Source organism: Panthera leo, chromosome E2 (genome assembly GCF_018350215.1).
Source record: "Panthera leo isolate Ple1 chromosome E2, P.leo_Ple1_pat1.1, whole genome shotgun sequence".
Lineage (NCBI taxonomy): Eukaryota > Metazoa > Chordata > Mammalia > Carnivora > Felidae > Panthera > Panthera leo.
Window position 1 is genome coordinate 20,791,183 of NC_056693.1, and position 15,628 is coordinate 20,806,810.

Sequence of the window (15,628 nt, forward strand, 5' to 3'; positions counted from 1 at the left end):
TGGATGAGCACTAAGCAAGAGATATTTGGAGGTTCAGAAGGGGGCTTTTGGGGAATCTGGCCTGACACTCTGTGTGCCCCTGGAAATCCTGACAAGATGCTTTTGGGAGCGGGGCCTGAGGGGTGGTTTCTTGTCCTTGCTTGACTATTTGACCTCATGGCTCTCTCCCCACAGTACTTTGAGATGCTTAAGGATGGAACCAGGGTTTTCTTAATTTTTTCTCCTTGCTCAGTGTCTCATACTAGCCTCTGCACTGGTAGATACTTGATTTAAGGTCCTGCCTTCCTAGGGAGGTGGTGCGCACTGATGGGCTGCTGTCATTAGAAAGAGTGAGCGAGAGAGAGGAAAGTTAGCCCATCCTGAGTGAGGAAGCTGAGCAAGCCGGCAGCTAAACTCCAGGGTGAGAGGTGATGGATGCCCAGGGAGAGGAGGGCAGGTGGAAACCTTGCTGTCCAAGGTCCTGAGAAGAACCCATTGAGCAGCATCCCCCTGGATCCTCGGGGCTGCAGGCAGCACACATAACCTATTTTAAAAGCAATATCCTTCTACAGAGAGGCGACTGCAATCTGCTGGCACAGTGGCTCCCGGGCCGCCTGGCGCCATCTCCCGGGTGCCGCGAAGTCCGATTCTGCTGCTCTGTCAGTTTTCTTGGAGTCAAGGCTGAGAGTGTCAGGGTGTCAGTCTCCAAGGGACAGTGGCTGCTGTCCTAGAGGCACGTGTGGGCGCCAGAGGGGCTAGGCCAGGCAGTGTAGGCAATGGGGGACCAACCGGGCATTCATCAGGGTCAAGGTGAGAGACCTGATGCTGAACCCACAGTGTGCTCTGTCCCAGTGAGGTCCTGACGGAGTCCCAGGGCTCGGTGGTCTGCCCCATTTCCACGGCTTCTGCCTCCAAAGGTGATGGAAGTCGCTGCATAGCCCGCGTGCGCTGATTGGCTATCTGGTTCTGCGCGGGTGTCAACCTTCAATGGCTGATGACAGCATGGGGACCTGGCCTAATGTCTTTCTCCGGAACACTGAGCAGCATTGCTGTGCGTTGACTTTCCCATTACCAGCTCCCAGTGCAATCACGGTGGACTCACAGAGGGGGCCTCGCAGGGAGAGCGCTAACTAGGGCATGGCATGGTATGGCTGTGGGGCCTGGAGCTCAGGCCAGGGCTCTGTCGCTCACACTTCCTTGGAAGGTGGTGGGATTCCTGGAAATGGGCACTGTCTTCCTCCCCATGCACCTTTCTTCTTCTGGCATCCTCTCTCTCAAGGCCCCTTCTGCTTTCCGATTCCCCTTCTCTCTGGCACCCCCTTGGAGCCGAGTGGATTCAGCTGTTGTGGGACAGGGTGTCATGAGGAAGGACCTGTCCTCCATGCCCGTATCTTCAGGTCCCAGTGGGGCCCGGCTGCTCAGGATGCATTTCTTCCAGAACGTTAGTGGGCCAATGCAGGGGTGGGCCAGTCTTCCCAGAACAGTCCTTTCCTGAGGTCAGCTGGACTGCGGGCCGGTGTGACCTTTGGTTATTGCCACCGTTGCTTTTAGGGACTCAAGGGGATAAATCTGTGCCTGCTAGATGAGCAGTGGGCAGGGGTTGTTTGGAAGTTCTGGACGGAGGGATTGGGGAGATCTCACGCAACATTCTGCCCTCCCCTGGGATTCCCAAAGAAGAGGTGCTCCGAGCGAGGGGCCTGGTGACGGGTGGTGGTCCGCCTCTTGTCCTTGCCTGACCTCGTGACCTCGTGACTCTCCTCCCCGACTGGGCTCTGCGGTCCTCAAGGGCAGGAACCAGAGCTTTCCCTGTTCTGTCACCCTCTGACTTCCTCCTCCCTCCTCACTCTTCTCTCACGACTGCCCGGCCACCCTCGTCAGCCACACTTGTCTTCCTCAGCTGGAAACAGAAGCCGCCGCTGCTCTTTCTTCCCTGCAGGCAGACATGTGATGTGGCCCTGGAGGAGGGGCCCGTGTCCAGGTGATGCTGTGGGGAGCCTCAGGGCAGGGGTGAAGGGGGAATGGCCCCCACACCTGGCTTGACCTCCAAGAGCCCTGCACAGGTGGAGATTTGCCGTCTGTCCTCGGAGAATTGCATGTCGCATGCCTGGCTGGCCCGGCCTGACCCCTTGGTCTGTGCTTTTCCAGACTGGAACTGTCTCTTGCCCCCCAGAGGCCCTGTTCAGCTGAGCGAGGCCTCGGTCAGTGCCACTTAGTGTTTCTGCTTCATCTCCTGGACGCGGGGTGAGCTGCCTTTCTCGAAAAGTCTTGAGCCATAGTGGAGAGCTCTGTTCCTGGTGGGTATTTTTGTTTTTTTGTTTTTTTGTTTTTTTGTTTTTTTTTGCAGAGGCCTCCTCCAAGCCGAGGAAAAGGGAAGACCTCGATGTCTGCAGCATCATGGGGGACAAAAAGGCTCCCCTGCCCGACACACACACAGACAATCAAGGCAGCCCTGCAGGGGCCCTTCCAAGGGGACCAGGACTGTGGACACTCAGGCATGGCAGGAGCTCAGGCACACTCGCTGGCTTGGCTGGTCTGGGGAGGAGATTCCCTGGAGTCTGGGGAGTTGCCCGGTGGGGAGGTGGGGCTGGTTTGGACCAGACGGAAAGCAAGTTTGTTTCCTTTCAGGAGGTTGGCTGTGTGAAGGCTGGCTCTGCGATCCCAGACAAATCCTTCATTCTCGCTGGGCCTCCGTGCCTCACCTTGTGCCATCAGGATGAGAAAATTCTCTGACACTGTGGGTAAAAGTGTGAGGGGGTGTTTTGCACTTTGGGAAGGAAAGTGAATCTCATGGTGCTGTCCATCAGTAGAAGGCCATTGCTGTGGGCTCACAGCCATGGGACTGGCATGCTCTTGAGTTCTCGTCCCACTTGGTGTAGATTCATCCACTCACCTACCCGTCCACCTCTCCAGCCATCAATCCACCCACGCACTCATCTGTTCACTTACATCTGTCCATCCATCTACTTCCTTCCATCCATCCATCCATCCATCCCCCACCCAGTTCCATCTGTCCATCCATCCCCCACCCACCCATCTAACCACTGCTCCATCCACCCATCCCTCCACCCATCCATCCACTGTTAATGGTCTTAGGCACCACGTGGGGCTGCAAAGATTACTGCATCCATGTCCCTGCCCTCAGAGGGCCGGACTCATAATTATGTGCTTGTTTTACTTGGCTTATTACTCCTTTTGAGTCTTGTGGGCTGGAGAGACAGAGTTTATTATTTGTTTCGGCTCAGGTAGGGCATGGTGAATGCTCAGAGGAGGGAGATGTCAGTTCTGGCTGCAAGGATGGGAAGACTTTAGGAGATGCCATTCCAGAAGAGCCTACATGGGTGTGGACACAGTGACAGTGAGGCAGGAGTGTCTGCGCTGGGTGGGGAGGGGGTTGCTATTCACAGGGAGTCCTGGAGATGCGGGCTAGTGAGTGTCTCTGCACGACCTTCCCTTGGGGGAGACGCTGGGTTTTGACGGCCTCGCCCCCCCTATGGTGCTCACTTCCCCTTTGATTGCCTTTGGGTATCTGCACACATATCCCTCCCCGTGTGAGTCTGTGCTCGTGCAAAGCAAGCAGGCTGTGTGGAGAAAGTCCCAGACAAGGGCAGCTTAAGCACAACCTCCAAAGGGCTGTCAGAGAAAGGCCGTCTCTTCAGACCTTGCAAGAACTGCTTCTGCACCCAGGTGGGATTCCTCACGCCATTTGCGTGGCCACTTCAGAGGCTTCAAAGCTGCAGGACAACAAACACTCAAGGGGCCCGTGGAGGTCAGGAAGAGGGAGAGGGCATTCGGAGGGTCCATTGGCAGATCAGAGAGCTGACGTCCTGGGTCCACCCCTCCCAAGCAAGCTTTTGGGTTAGCTGGGGAAACTTTGCCCAACTTAATGAGAGCAGCAAACAAAGTTGCGGGGCTGAGTGATTGGTATGCATTGTTTTGTTTCTTTCATTAATTCCTGCTGCCATTTGGGATGCAGGGATGAACAATAGCAGGGGCCTGTACAGATCAATACCAGATTGCTGATAGTGCCTATCTGTTCTTGGAGCAGATTATTTGATAAATGGCGTGGTCCATACGTTTTGACAGGTGTTCGTTGTACAGCCCAGACTGAGCCAGTTTACTGGAGCCCCATCCCAGGAAGCCAGGAGGGCAGAGAGGATATTTCCTTTTGGGTACAAATTCATATAGAAATTGTTGCTTTTAAGCTATAGGTAATGAATTTCTAGCGAGAGAGGGAGGGAGGCAGGGAGGGAGGGAAGGAGGGAGGGAGGGAGGAACCTGGGTTTTCTTCCCATGTGAATTACTTCCGCCATCCTTGGGGTTTACCGGGTCCTGGCTTTGATAGGGAAGAGTATGAAGGGTTTTATTTGGAAGGCGAGGCACCACCCCCCCCTCGATGGGGGTGGCTGGTTTATAGGTGGAAGAAGTTACCGTCCCGTGAGCTGAGGGAATCCTGATGGATGGAGCCTGGGGCCAAAGAGGGTGGGGCCGGTCCTGGGTAGGATTTCAAAGAGGAGCAAGGGACAGAGAGAGCAGTGGTGCAAGGTGAGAGCTGCCAGGTCCCAGGAGAGCTCTGCTGGTGACAGTTTGGGTCTGCACCGGCCTGGGAGCTGCCACTCTCTTTCCATTTCTGCTGCATCCAACTGACCTGGCTTCCTTCTGTCCACACGGTGGGCACGTGCTTCAACACCACAGGTGTCAGGCTCTGTGATTCGGTCAGTCTTGGAGGTCCAAGTTTCCGCCTGGCACAGAGGTTTCAGTTGCTGTCCGCCCCCATCTTTCTCATTATCCTTGTCCAGGGCTGGCCACGCAGATGGTGTTCCCCGTGTGTGGGGGTGAGCAAAGGAGGTAGCGAAGGGGCCACTTAGGCCAACTAACTACTAGGCAGGACCATGCCTGGGTCCCGGGGGAAGCTACTGGAACCCAGAGCCGCCTTGGAGAAAGCAGTGAGTTGTGTATTTGGGGTATTGAGGAGAACAGAGTACTTCTACGGGGGCATTACTGTGTCTGAACCCCCCCAGCGTTCCTATGAGGTGGGCTGAGTGTTTCACCCACCCCATTTAGCAGGAGAGAAATCGAGGCCCTTTCACTGCCCACCCTTCCTCTGGGGTGAACAGTGGCTCATGGACAGCAGCTGGGGTGCCCGTGATGGACTTTGCCTTCTTGGCTGCCCTGAAATCCACCCCCCACCCCAAGAAAGAGGAACCCAGAAGCCCCTGTGGAGCCGTCCTTCTTGTAATGTGGAATCCTTTTCCAAGGACTTATTGCTGAATGAGAGGCAATTACATGGGGGAATGGTGACCCTCGTCTCACAGAGAATGTTGGGGAGGCTGGGGCTATGATATATGGGATGTCAGGCGTTATATTTTAGACTTTGCTTTTAAAAATCTCCAACAACCTCCTAAGGAATGATTTGACATCCTTAAGTTCAACACCGGGCACAAATAAAGCTTATGGCAAAATTAACATAAATCATTAGCATTAATCATGCAGGGTTATTGATAGCCGTATGCAGGCATGTATCACAATCCCGGCCAGGGATTCGGGTCGGCCGATATTTCTTCCAGCTGTCCCGGCCAGCTTTGCCGCATATGGCGGTGGTGGAGGCTTTCTTTTCTAATTTTCTTCCTCAGCTTGAGCTGTCAGAGACACCCCTTGTTCCCCTTCCCTTCTCCTCACGCTGGGCCGCTAACTTCATTGCCTCATTCTCCCTGTCCTCTCTCTCGTTTTTAGAAACCAGAATTCTCGTCAGGGTCAGAATCCATCAACGTCTGTGGCTGTCACCCACCACGTGACTAGTGGAAGCAAAATAGCTGGGTGACAATTAGCAATGGGTGGCCTATATAGATCAGTTTCAATTTGGTAACCTTCACTTTTCCTTACACATTCATCTCCGGAGCTCAGCAACGTGCCCCGCGCCCCCACCCTGCGGATACTGGTGTGCTGGCACCTCACCACGGGGAGGAGATGTGCGCTGTCACCAGCCCAAGGGACCGGGGTGGTGGGACACTATAAAAGTAGATTAAAGCAAGGGATGAGACGTTATTGCCATCGATGGCGTTTTGAAACCTATTGGCAGGGCATATTACCTTTGTAATATGGAGGGAAAATCTATCTGTCTGACCTCTCCATAAGGTCTCTCCAGCTATAATGCAATTGTGGTTGCATTAATGGGAGTATAGGATAAAGGACAATGGAGGTGATAGGAAGGAACCCTATCCTACTCTGCTGACCAAACCACATTGACCAAACTGTTCAACGAAGATTGGGATAGGTTTAGCTACACAGGACCAGGGATATATGAGAAATGAATAAAAAAGATTCAACCCAGACATACGAACAAACAGGGGGATCGTGATTTCTATTTGGATCTCTGTTTGACGAGCTTCCGGGGGAAGAGGGACCAGTGAGTTCCGAGAAGCTCGGAGGGTTGGGAATTTTGGAGAGGTGGATACCTGCCCATGACAAGGAAAAGCCTGAGACTTTGGCACTGGCTAAAAATGGTATGATCTCCAAGGGAAGTGGCAAGTGAGTTTTCCATCACCAGACATAAGCAGCACAGGTTATGTGGCCATTTGCAGAAGAAGTTGAGGAGGAAGTAAACATTAAATTAGAGGTCAGAGTAGATGGCATTTAGGGCCCTTTCTACCCCTGCAGAGTGGAATTCTGAAATTCTTGGAAATTCCAAGAATTTCTTAGATCACTTGGAATTTCCTGGTTGTACCCTGACTTGAATGATAGAAAGAAATAACAGAGCAGTTCCTCGACCACTCTTTCCTACCACCAGGCTGCAATTTATGGGCTCCTCTGTCATATCATCCTCCTTCCCCTTTTGGTGAGCTTTTGGCTTCACAAGACTGCAGTGAGCTCGTAGTGCATGACTGAATTCAGAGAGAGCTATGCAATCCCTTTATGGAGAGTTTGCATGGGGGCATTTTAAACATGTTTCTTCTTCACATGCCTCCGGCAGAATCCCAGAGAAGCTAGCAAGCCTGGCTGACAGGGGGCAGTTAATCAACAATGGGCTTGGACAGTTCAAAGAAGGGGTCATTTCCAAATATCAAAGACTGGGACAGCCTGGGGTTTGATGAATAACAGAGGTCAGCTGCAAACAGTGGGAGAGGGGTGAGTCCTGGACAGCCATCAGCCCTGACCCCTTGGCTCTGTGAAAGCCATGGGATCCCTTCTTTGCTGTTGTTACTGGCTCTTGTGGAACACTTGCTTGGAGTTCCCGTCATCTTTCTGTGTTGTGGGAGGTGTCAAGAAAGCTCCTGTGCTTTGTAGGACACAGGATTCTAGAAAGGACCTTCTACATTCTGCGAATACTGCGTGTCATGAAAACCGTCCAACTCTCACTGGGTTAAATAAGAGGGACATGTTTTGGCCCTTGTAAAACAAACGTTTCAAGGTATCTCTGGTTCAGGTGGCGTTTGATCTAGCAGATTATAGGATGTTACCAAGGGAGTTTTTGCTATTGGCTTCATCGTTAGCTTTCACATGATATTACATCCCCTCCCAATAGCTATAAGCCCTCTCTCCATGAATGCAATGTTTATAGCATTACAAGCTTTGTATCCATACACAACCATCAACTACTGGACCATTGGGTCATTAATTCCTGTGGTCCATGTAAAGGCACATATTGATTGATCTGTGACAAGTTAGTGCCCAACTTTGGTGCTGTATGTGGGGTCAACCCCAAACTTCATGAATGAGAATGGAGGGGGCTCTTTCACCAAAGGAAGTTTGGGGTATTGTTTTACCAGAGGAATGAAGGTGGCTTCAGGGTAGAGAAACCAATACATGGCCACAGCAACCTGAATGTGTCAAGTTCTTGGAAGATGATTCCCCACCAGAACACTTCTCGTCTCAGTTATCCTGGTGGGTATCAACAGCTCTAATTTTTTTTCTCTTCCATCTTTCATCCAAACTTTTGCAGAGTTCAGGCTGTGAGGCATCTTAATTTTCCTGGAGAAATTAAAGGAATATATGTGGTTGGGAAAGAGCCATTCTCCTGAGGCACACCTTGTGTGGGCCACCATTTTGGAAGCACCAAAGGAACTGATGACCCACCTTCCATCAGTGATAAATCTGTAAGATGCTCCTTGGAATGGAGGTAGCCTGGCATGGGACCAGCAATGCCCTTCATTGGATACATGCTGAGATTTCACGGACTCACAGAACCTGGGCAAAGTCAGCAAGATTTCTTCATCTTGACCATGTGACAGTTTGCCTGGAAACTTGGGTCTGCCTCTTGTGGAACTGTCCACCCTTCCCAGTGCTCACGGCAGCCTTGCAGAGCATCATAATGACTGGGAGTGGCACCATCGACAGCCACGAATAGGTCCCTTAATTTCATGGTTTAAAATTACGTTAGTTGACCTCAGTATAATTCCTATATTTTAGTCATTTACGTGTCATGACTCAGTACTCATTCATTAAATATAGTGCTTTTCAAATGAAGAACAGAGATGAAAATTTTTCTTAATGATGACAAGTGATATAATTTAGTTTTATTTCTGTCGTACCATGGTGCCCGTGAGCCTGGCTGTAGCTAAGGGTCTGTCTGTGGCGCCACTGTGGGCCTCTTTTAGCAAAACTCTCCACTGGACACATCACGCTAGCCAATTCTGGTCATGTGGGTCTAAGCCACCCCCCACTTTGATCGTTGGTCGTGCTCGGTGTGAGTTGTTTGGCTCCATGGGAGATCGTCTCAATGAAAACACACCTTCTCAGAGAGGGGGCAGGCCTGGCCGCGGCAGGGGAGGGCAGGTGGATGTTGTTCAGAATCTTGAGTTTTGTTGCCATGAGGGAAGTGAGCAGAGGGCTGGAGCTAAGCCTGAGGATGGACGAGTCCCTCTTTTCCTCACCGATGCCTCCTCCTGGCCTTGCTGCCTTGGATGCTGTTCACAAAGTTTAGTGGCTCTTCAGGGTGGCTCAGTTTGGGATGCTCTGATTTGCACTGTGCTCCCAGGACCTCCTTGATGGAGCTGACTTTTGCAGTACCCTGAAAGTGAAAGTCTCACTTCAAAAACTGGAAAAAACAACGCGCTCTCAACAACGACCGCCTACACGTCTTTCCCCAAGTCTGAGACCCTGTAGCAGGACTCGCTTCTCCAATGCCCATTGCCCCATTTTGTCAGTCTCTCTGGGGCGGTTCAGTGCTACTTTGATGTGATTGCTTTCTTCTAAGGTTCATCTGCGGGGGTGTTAAAGCAACTACACTTTATTGGCCCGGGGCTTGGAGAGTGAAAGGGGGTGAAATCTACACGTTTGGCATTAAACTCCTAGGAGGTTTTCATTTTTAACAGACACTTTTAAAAGTGAGCCATCATTTACACTTAGTGCCTTACCAATGTGGTCAGATGGCACGTAGCTCTGGCCTGCAAGTGGCCTTGGGTTATAATCCTTGAGGTAACAGTGGTGGCAACATCCTCCATTACTTTTTAGAAGTCCCGGTGCCACCGTGCATCTAGCACTAAAGACTGCCTTCCCTGAACCATAAGAGGCCAGAAGGTATGGACCCTCCTCGGAGTGGCTATTCCCGGCGTGGTCCAAACAGGGCTCCGGGAAACTGAGGAGTGCCAGTGCCTGCCAGCAGACCGCAGGGGCTCTCCGGCAATGCGGGAGCCCCGGGCTGGGGGGTCGGACCTGCTGGCTTTGCATCCAGGTTCCCCCGGTGCGTCCGTTTTCCCACCTGTAAAATGGCCCAGCCGGTCTTTGCTGTCCCTCTGGCCCCAATAACCAGCAATTTTCTTTGTTTTGACTGCTAGTTGGAACGGCCAGCGAGTGTTTCTAGAGCTGGGGCTGCATCCGGGCTTGCAGGCGTTGGGAGTGGGGATCGGTACATGTGAGAGCGTGAAGCCTGAGGCGCGTCCTTCCTGGAGCAGGGTGGACAGTGCAGCAAGGGGCATCTTAGCACGTTGCAGCGGACTCAGCCAGGCTCCCATGGCTGAGCTCCATAGAGGAAAGGGGTTTGATCTGGGCCTTTAGGGGGGCCCAGATTTTATGTCCACTTGCAGATAGATGGGTGGGTTTGGTGCCAGGAGATGATGGCGAGAGAAGCAAAGATACAAGGAAATTACGTGGTATTGCTCCCAACCCATTTCCTCTGTCCTGTGACCCTGAGGACCTCACTCGGGACACTGCCCTCCTTGGGAGCTCTAGGGCAGAGCCTTCACCCCAGTGCACCCAGGGGTCTGCAAGGGAGCAGGAGGAAGAGGCCTCTCCTCCTCCAAGCCTGGCTCTCACCAGCCATCCTGGGCCTGGAGTGACCAGGGCTACACTCAGCTGGGGAGTGTGGAGGAAATCAGCTCGTTTCCTTGTAGATGGGGTTCCAGAAAGGGTGTACTGGGGAGTTATTCCTCAGTTCTGGGGTTTGGGGTCTCCTTTACCCTCTGGACATGGTCAGTACCCTTCCTGGACCACAAAGCTTACAGCGGAGCTGAACGGACTGTCTCTGTCTGTATTTAAATAGCCAGGGTTCCACTGGTGTCCAGGGGTCACCAAGGTGGGTGTTGGTGGTCATGCCAGGCTCCTCTGTTGTCCCCAACATCCGTCAGCAAGCTGAATGAAGCCCAGCCAAAGGGCTTAGAATGTTAAGACCTGTCTAGTCTTCCTATAAACCTCATAGATGAAAAATGCACAGATGATTTTGTCCCTCTCTCCCCCATCAAAAATCTTGTTTTCTGGAGCTCAGGACACAGGCAGTACAGGCTCGGGAGTTTGGGGCCCAGTGGGAAGCAGATGGCACTCCCTGAGGGTCAAATGGAGGGGAGTTTAATGAGCGGACCATTTACAAAGGGGCAGGAGGGCTTTAGGAGTCCATGGGTGTAGGGTGGGGGAGGGGAAGCCAAGAGCTGAGTGTTGGGGGACAGAGCAGCTTGGAGCTGGAAGACAGAGAAGGCTGTGTGGAGGGGTCAGCAGCCAGCAGCATCCCAGAGGATGACCGTCCCCACCCCTCTCTCCTCGTCCCTCTGACCTCTTACAAGAACTCCCCGGCTGAACCTGAACCTGACTGGAAGCCCATGTCATGGCCCATGCAGGGGCAGCCTTGCTGTGTGGAGAGAGGATCCTGAGAGGCACAACCCCCGCCCCCCACCTGCAGCCAACTTGGGAAACTGATCTCCCCTGGCCCCGTGTGTCTCAGGCTCCTTATTTGTAAAATGGGGAATAATAGTTCCTGTCCCCCGGTTGTAAAAACCAAGTGAGAGAATGTGGGCATATCACTGAAACACATTTGCAAGGAGTTCGGATGTTTTTTCGGGGGACCCAAGTTCTCTGCTGTGCATTGAATTGTTCGAGTGGTCATGTGTGACTAGTGAGGGCCATGGTCCGTGTTCAAATCCAGGCAACTTGGTGCCTGAGGGCTTGTCCTTAGCACCTGCCCTTTTCCATTTGACCTTGGAAGTGGCTTGTGAGGGTGAGGGAAATGATGGCGAACCGTCAAGTCAGGGTGAGCCGTGGGTGTGATTCAGGGCCCCCATGTGAATATCCACGGTGGCTGCATCGACGGGTTTGTGCTGTGGGGGGTCTGGGGAGCAGAATGTCACGCAGGTTTGCTTTGTGGGGGGTGCCCTGAGAGGACAAAGGATTCAAGGGAAGTGGGGACACTCAGCTCTTGGGAGCCAGAGGCCTCCTTACCCAGGACGTGAGGCCTTCTGCTCATTCTGCTTCCTGTACGTGGCGGTGGGGGGCTGTCTGCAGGCCAAGCCCCCAGCCTTCATAACGGTCCCGTGCACAGACTCAGAGTCCGGTCCTCTCTCTACAAAGAAATTGGCATGTCTATGGGGCGGGGAGCCTCTCTCGGCCGGGTAGGCACACATCTACCTTGGAAACCGGGGGCGAGAATCTCCCAAAGCCAAAAGCACGGGCAGAGAGCTATTGGCTGGGTTTGTCTGGGTGTCAGCTGTACCCCTTATTTATGTTTCCCAAAAAAACAACCAACATGTTTTGATGATTTCTGGAGAGTTTAAAAACAATATAGTTAATTGCTATGAGTGATTTCAGAGCTCATTAATGTAATAAATCTCTGGAGAGAGATATTCTTAGTTAACGATCAGCATAAAATCAGAGAGTCTTTCCGCGTAGATGGAGGCTCCCGTTTGCTCTGCAGTGAAGACAGAATGGTGGGCACAGTGGATGTAGGTGGCCTGTCTATGAAGTGACAGACACCTGTGACTGTCCAGCTGACAGTGCCACCGGGCAGGAGCTGTTCTCTGCCACCTTTGCCGCCCAAAAGCAGGCCCGTTGACGTCACCAGGAGCTTTTGTGGCCCTGGGACTTTGGAACTCCGGCTTGGTGAATTTCGTTTAAAATGAGAAAAGAAGGGGGCGCCTGGGTGGCTCAGTCAGTTAAGCGGCCGACTTCGGCTCAGGTCATGATCTCACACTCTGTGAGTTCGAGCCCCGCGTCGGGCTCTGTGCTGACAGCTCAGAGCCTGGAGCCTGTTTCAGATTCTGTGTCTCCCTCTCTCTCTGCCCCTCCCCTGTTCATGCTCTGTCTCTCTCTGTCTCAGAAATAAATAAACATTAAAAAAAAAATTTAAAATGAGAAAAGAAGGACTACCTGCGAGGCATCGGGCAGCTCCCGTGAGCCTCCAAGGGCACTTTAGGGAGCCTCTGACTGCCCTGCACATCCCTAAGCAAAACAAATCCCTGGTTCTTGAAATCTCCAGTGCGTTCTTCCCCCACCTGCCCCATGTCAGTAAAGGGCAGCTCTAGCCACCCAGTTGTGCAAGCCAAATGTCTAGGACCGTGCGTGGCAGGCCGACCGCATCAGTGCCCCTCGTCCTCACCCGTGGCCGTCCACCTTGGCATTGCTGCTGCTGCTCCGACTCCTGGGCCCGTCCTGTGACTTGCTGTCACCTGGCGGTGTTAACGAACAGGATGGAGGCAGAGGCACATAGACACGTTTTGATGGGGCTCGTCTGCTTTTCTGCCTTGGCCTTCACCTTGGGACCATGCCCGCTGGCCTGAGGAGGAGGACAGCCAGCTAGCCCCTCTGTCCCCATCGTGGCCGACGGCCAGCCCACTGATGGATGTGCGAGCGAGCCCTGTCATGACCAGAGCTGTCCAGCTCAGACCCCGTGGTTGGGGTCTTCTCACACAGCGTTATGGTGGCAAACTCAGGCACCGTCCTCGATGCCTCCTTTCTCTGCAAGGCCCGCCTCCTGCCGCATCGTCCCTATGATACCCTCTTCTCTTCATCTCCCCTGGTCACCAAGCTGCTGTCATTGCCTGCGACTGGTCACCTGTACCCATTCTTTCCCACTGACGGTCCCTTGGCCCACCTGCAGCCCGAGGGGCCTTTTTGGCAACAGTCATATTGCTCATCTGCTCGGGACCTTGGGAAGGGTTTTGATTCATTTAAAACATCATCTGTTGACCATGGCCTACAGGGCCGCAGGTGGTCGGTTCGCCCCCTCCTGTGATCCTACCTTTCTTGCCCTTACTGCGCTTTAGCCACACGATCTCCCTTCTGTGCTTTGAGCACACAACTCTCCATCCTGCCTCAGGGCTCTTGCACTTGCTGTGTCTGGAGGACGTAGGCTGCTCCTTGTCACTGGTGTCTCTGTCCAAATGTCTCTTGCTTGGAGAGGCCTGGGCCCAGGAGATGGGGGGTAGGGGGGGATGGGGAGCTCTCTCCTTCTAGCACAAGCCTCAGAGGCACTCTGCTTCTAACATCTGTCTGATAGCTCAAACTTCTGATTGGAATCCCCAGCTGAGACTGGACCGCGCTCTAGGAGGATTCTCCGAATAACCGGGGTGAAAATCCAACTCACAGCCACACACGGGGTGGGGGGCATCCCACGGATGGCAGAGCGTTCTCTGGGGAAACCGGAGCCGTTGACTGTCCTTTCTGGAGCCAGTGACTCGATCGGGGCGTCTGGCTGTCTGGCCGGGGTGGGGTGGGGGTGATGTCGGGGCTGCGCTTAAAGCCCCGGTGAGAGATTCGGGGCTGAAGTCCTGGCTTGGGTTTGGGTTTTCCTTTACTGATCAATCCCAACCCTCCTCCCCCTCCCCCGCCCCCACTCTACACTTCATGCTGCCGGTCTCAGGTCCACCTTCCTGCAGCCCCTGGGACCCAGGCTACGCAGCGTGGCGGTGTTCCCTGGACTTCAGCCCCGAGGAGTGCCCTCCTCCCAGCGCGGGCTTGGCTGTATGGTGGACTGCGTCTTCAGCCCTGTGCTGGCGCGAAGCGACAACTCAGCAGCGGCAACAGGATGACGTTGTTCCCGGAAGCCCCGTTATCGCTGAGGCCGCGTCTTCCGGGGCACACTGAGATTTTGGGACCTAGCTCTGAAGACACCAGGCGGGTCATCAAAATCTTTGCGTGGTCCCTTCACTATTGTTGGGAGGTGCGCTTCCTTGGGAGGAAAGCCTAGCTCTGCACTTGGTGGTCGCAGGGTCCTGGAGCGCCTCGAGTGGCATCAGCGCGGTGGAGCCTGGGAAGGAGGAGGTGTTGGGGGGTGGTGTAGGGGTGAGTGGGTGCCTCCCTGGGGGAGGCTCAGGGCCAGCAGTCTGGGGTTCGCGTCCTGACTACGCGTGTCAACTTTAGCAAGTCCTTTGAACCCGTGGTTCTCAAATGGGGGTCCTTTGGGCACCCCCCGCCCACCATTTGACATTGTCTGGAGACAGTTTTGGTCGCCACCGTTGGGAACCGGGTGCTACTGGGCATCAGAGGCCAGGGAAACGGCATGATGCACAGAAGCGCTCCGCGCGCTGGAGAATTTTCTGGGTCACATCGCTCCGCGCACTGAAGAATTATCCGGGCCACATGTCAGTAAGTGCTGAGGTCAACCCTTCCCAGCTGCATTTCCCTCACCGGGGGATGCACTTCGAGGGGTGTGAGGGAGTGAGGACGGGGGTTTGTGAAGCGCAAATGGCTCTAACGTCTGCACCGCCGACTCCGGATCCTCCAGCCGCAGAAACACTCCACCCAAACAAACAAGCAAAACAAAAAAGAAAGGAAAGAGAAACAATCAAATATGGGGTGGTTCCACTGGTTTCACCCACTTTGCACCCACTTAGTGAGTGTTTCCCCAGAATGATCTTTCTGGAGGGAGGAGGTCAGAGCGTGCAGGTGCCCTCCGGGGGGTCTCGGGTCCTCCTGCCCCTCAGAGCCAGCCCCTTAGCCCTCGGAGGGAGGTCCTCGTGGTTATAAACTTGCCTGTGGGCAAGTCGGCCACGTCACCTGGTGCTTGAGGGAAGAAATAGAGGTTCATCCCAAGGCTGGAGGGACACCTGTTCAACAGGCACTGAGTGAGGGGCGGGGTGCTCTTCTGTGTTCTAGAGAATTCCCAGGGGCTTCCAGTTCAGCGATGGCCCCGTAAGGGACTTCAGAGTTGTACCCATCTACCTGAAGCCCATAGAGGACAGCTCTACCAGCCAAAGGGAGGCTGGGCCGGCCAGGGTGGGCACGGGTTCCAGGGAGCTGGCTGTGCCCAAGAAGGGTTGTCACTGGTGTTCAGCTTGGGGTGGGGGTGGTGGTGTGTGCTTTGTCCTCAAGGGCATGCAAACTTGGTTCTGCCCTGGGAACTTCAGGATCTGATGAAAGAGCAGCAATTTCACAGGCAGAGGAGTGCCCTTGGGCTGCTGGCCACCTGACCCTGTCATCTGGGGATTTTCCTGAGCTCAGAGGCATGAGGAGC

At 53.8% G+C, this 15,628-nt stretch overlaps 1 long non-coding RNA gene across 2 annotated transcripts; it reads right to left on the minus strand.

Annotated features, from left to right (window-relative positions):
* Positions 1-8,036: 8,036 nt before the first annotated feature.
* On the minus strand, positions 8,037-14,374 carry LOC122208092. 2 transcript variants are annotated; one of them, XR_006197105.1, is made up of 4 exons: positions 14,015-14,374; positions 13,415-13,577; positions 11,620-11,740; positions 8,038-8,983 (listed from the first exon to the last, which is right to left on the minus strand). It is a non-coding gene; the product is annotated as an uncharacterized LOC122208092 (long non-coding RNA). The 2 variants fall into 2 exon arrangements; XR_006197104.1 differs by lacking the exon at positions 14,015-14,374 and having other exon boundaries at positions 8,037-8,983; positions 13,415-13,999.
* Between the last annotated feature and the right edge of the window lie 1,254 nt (positions 14,375-15,628).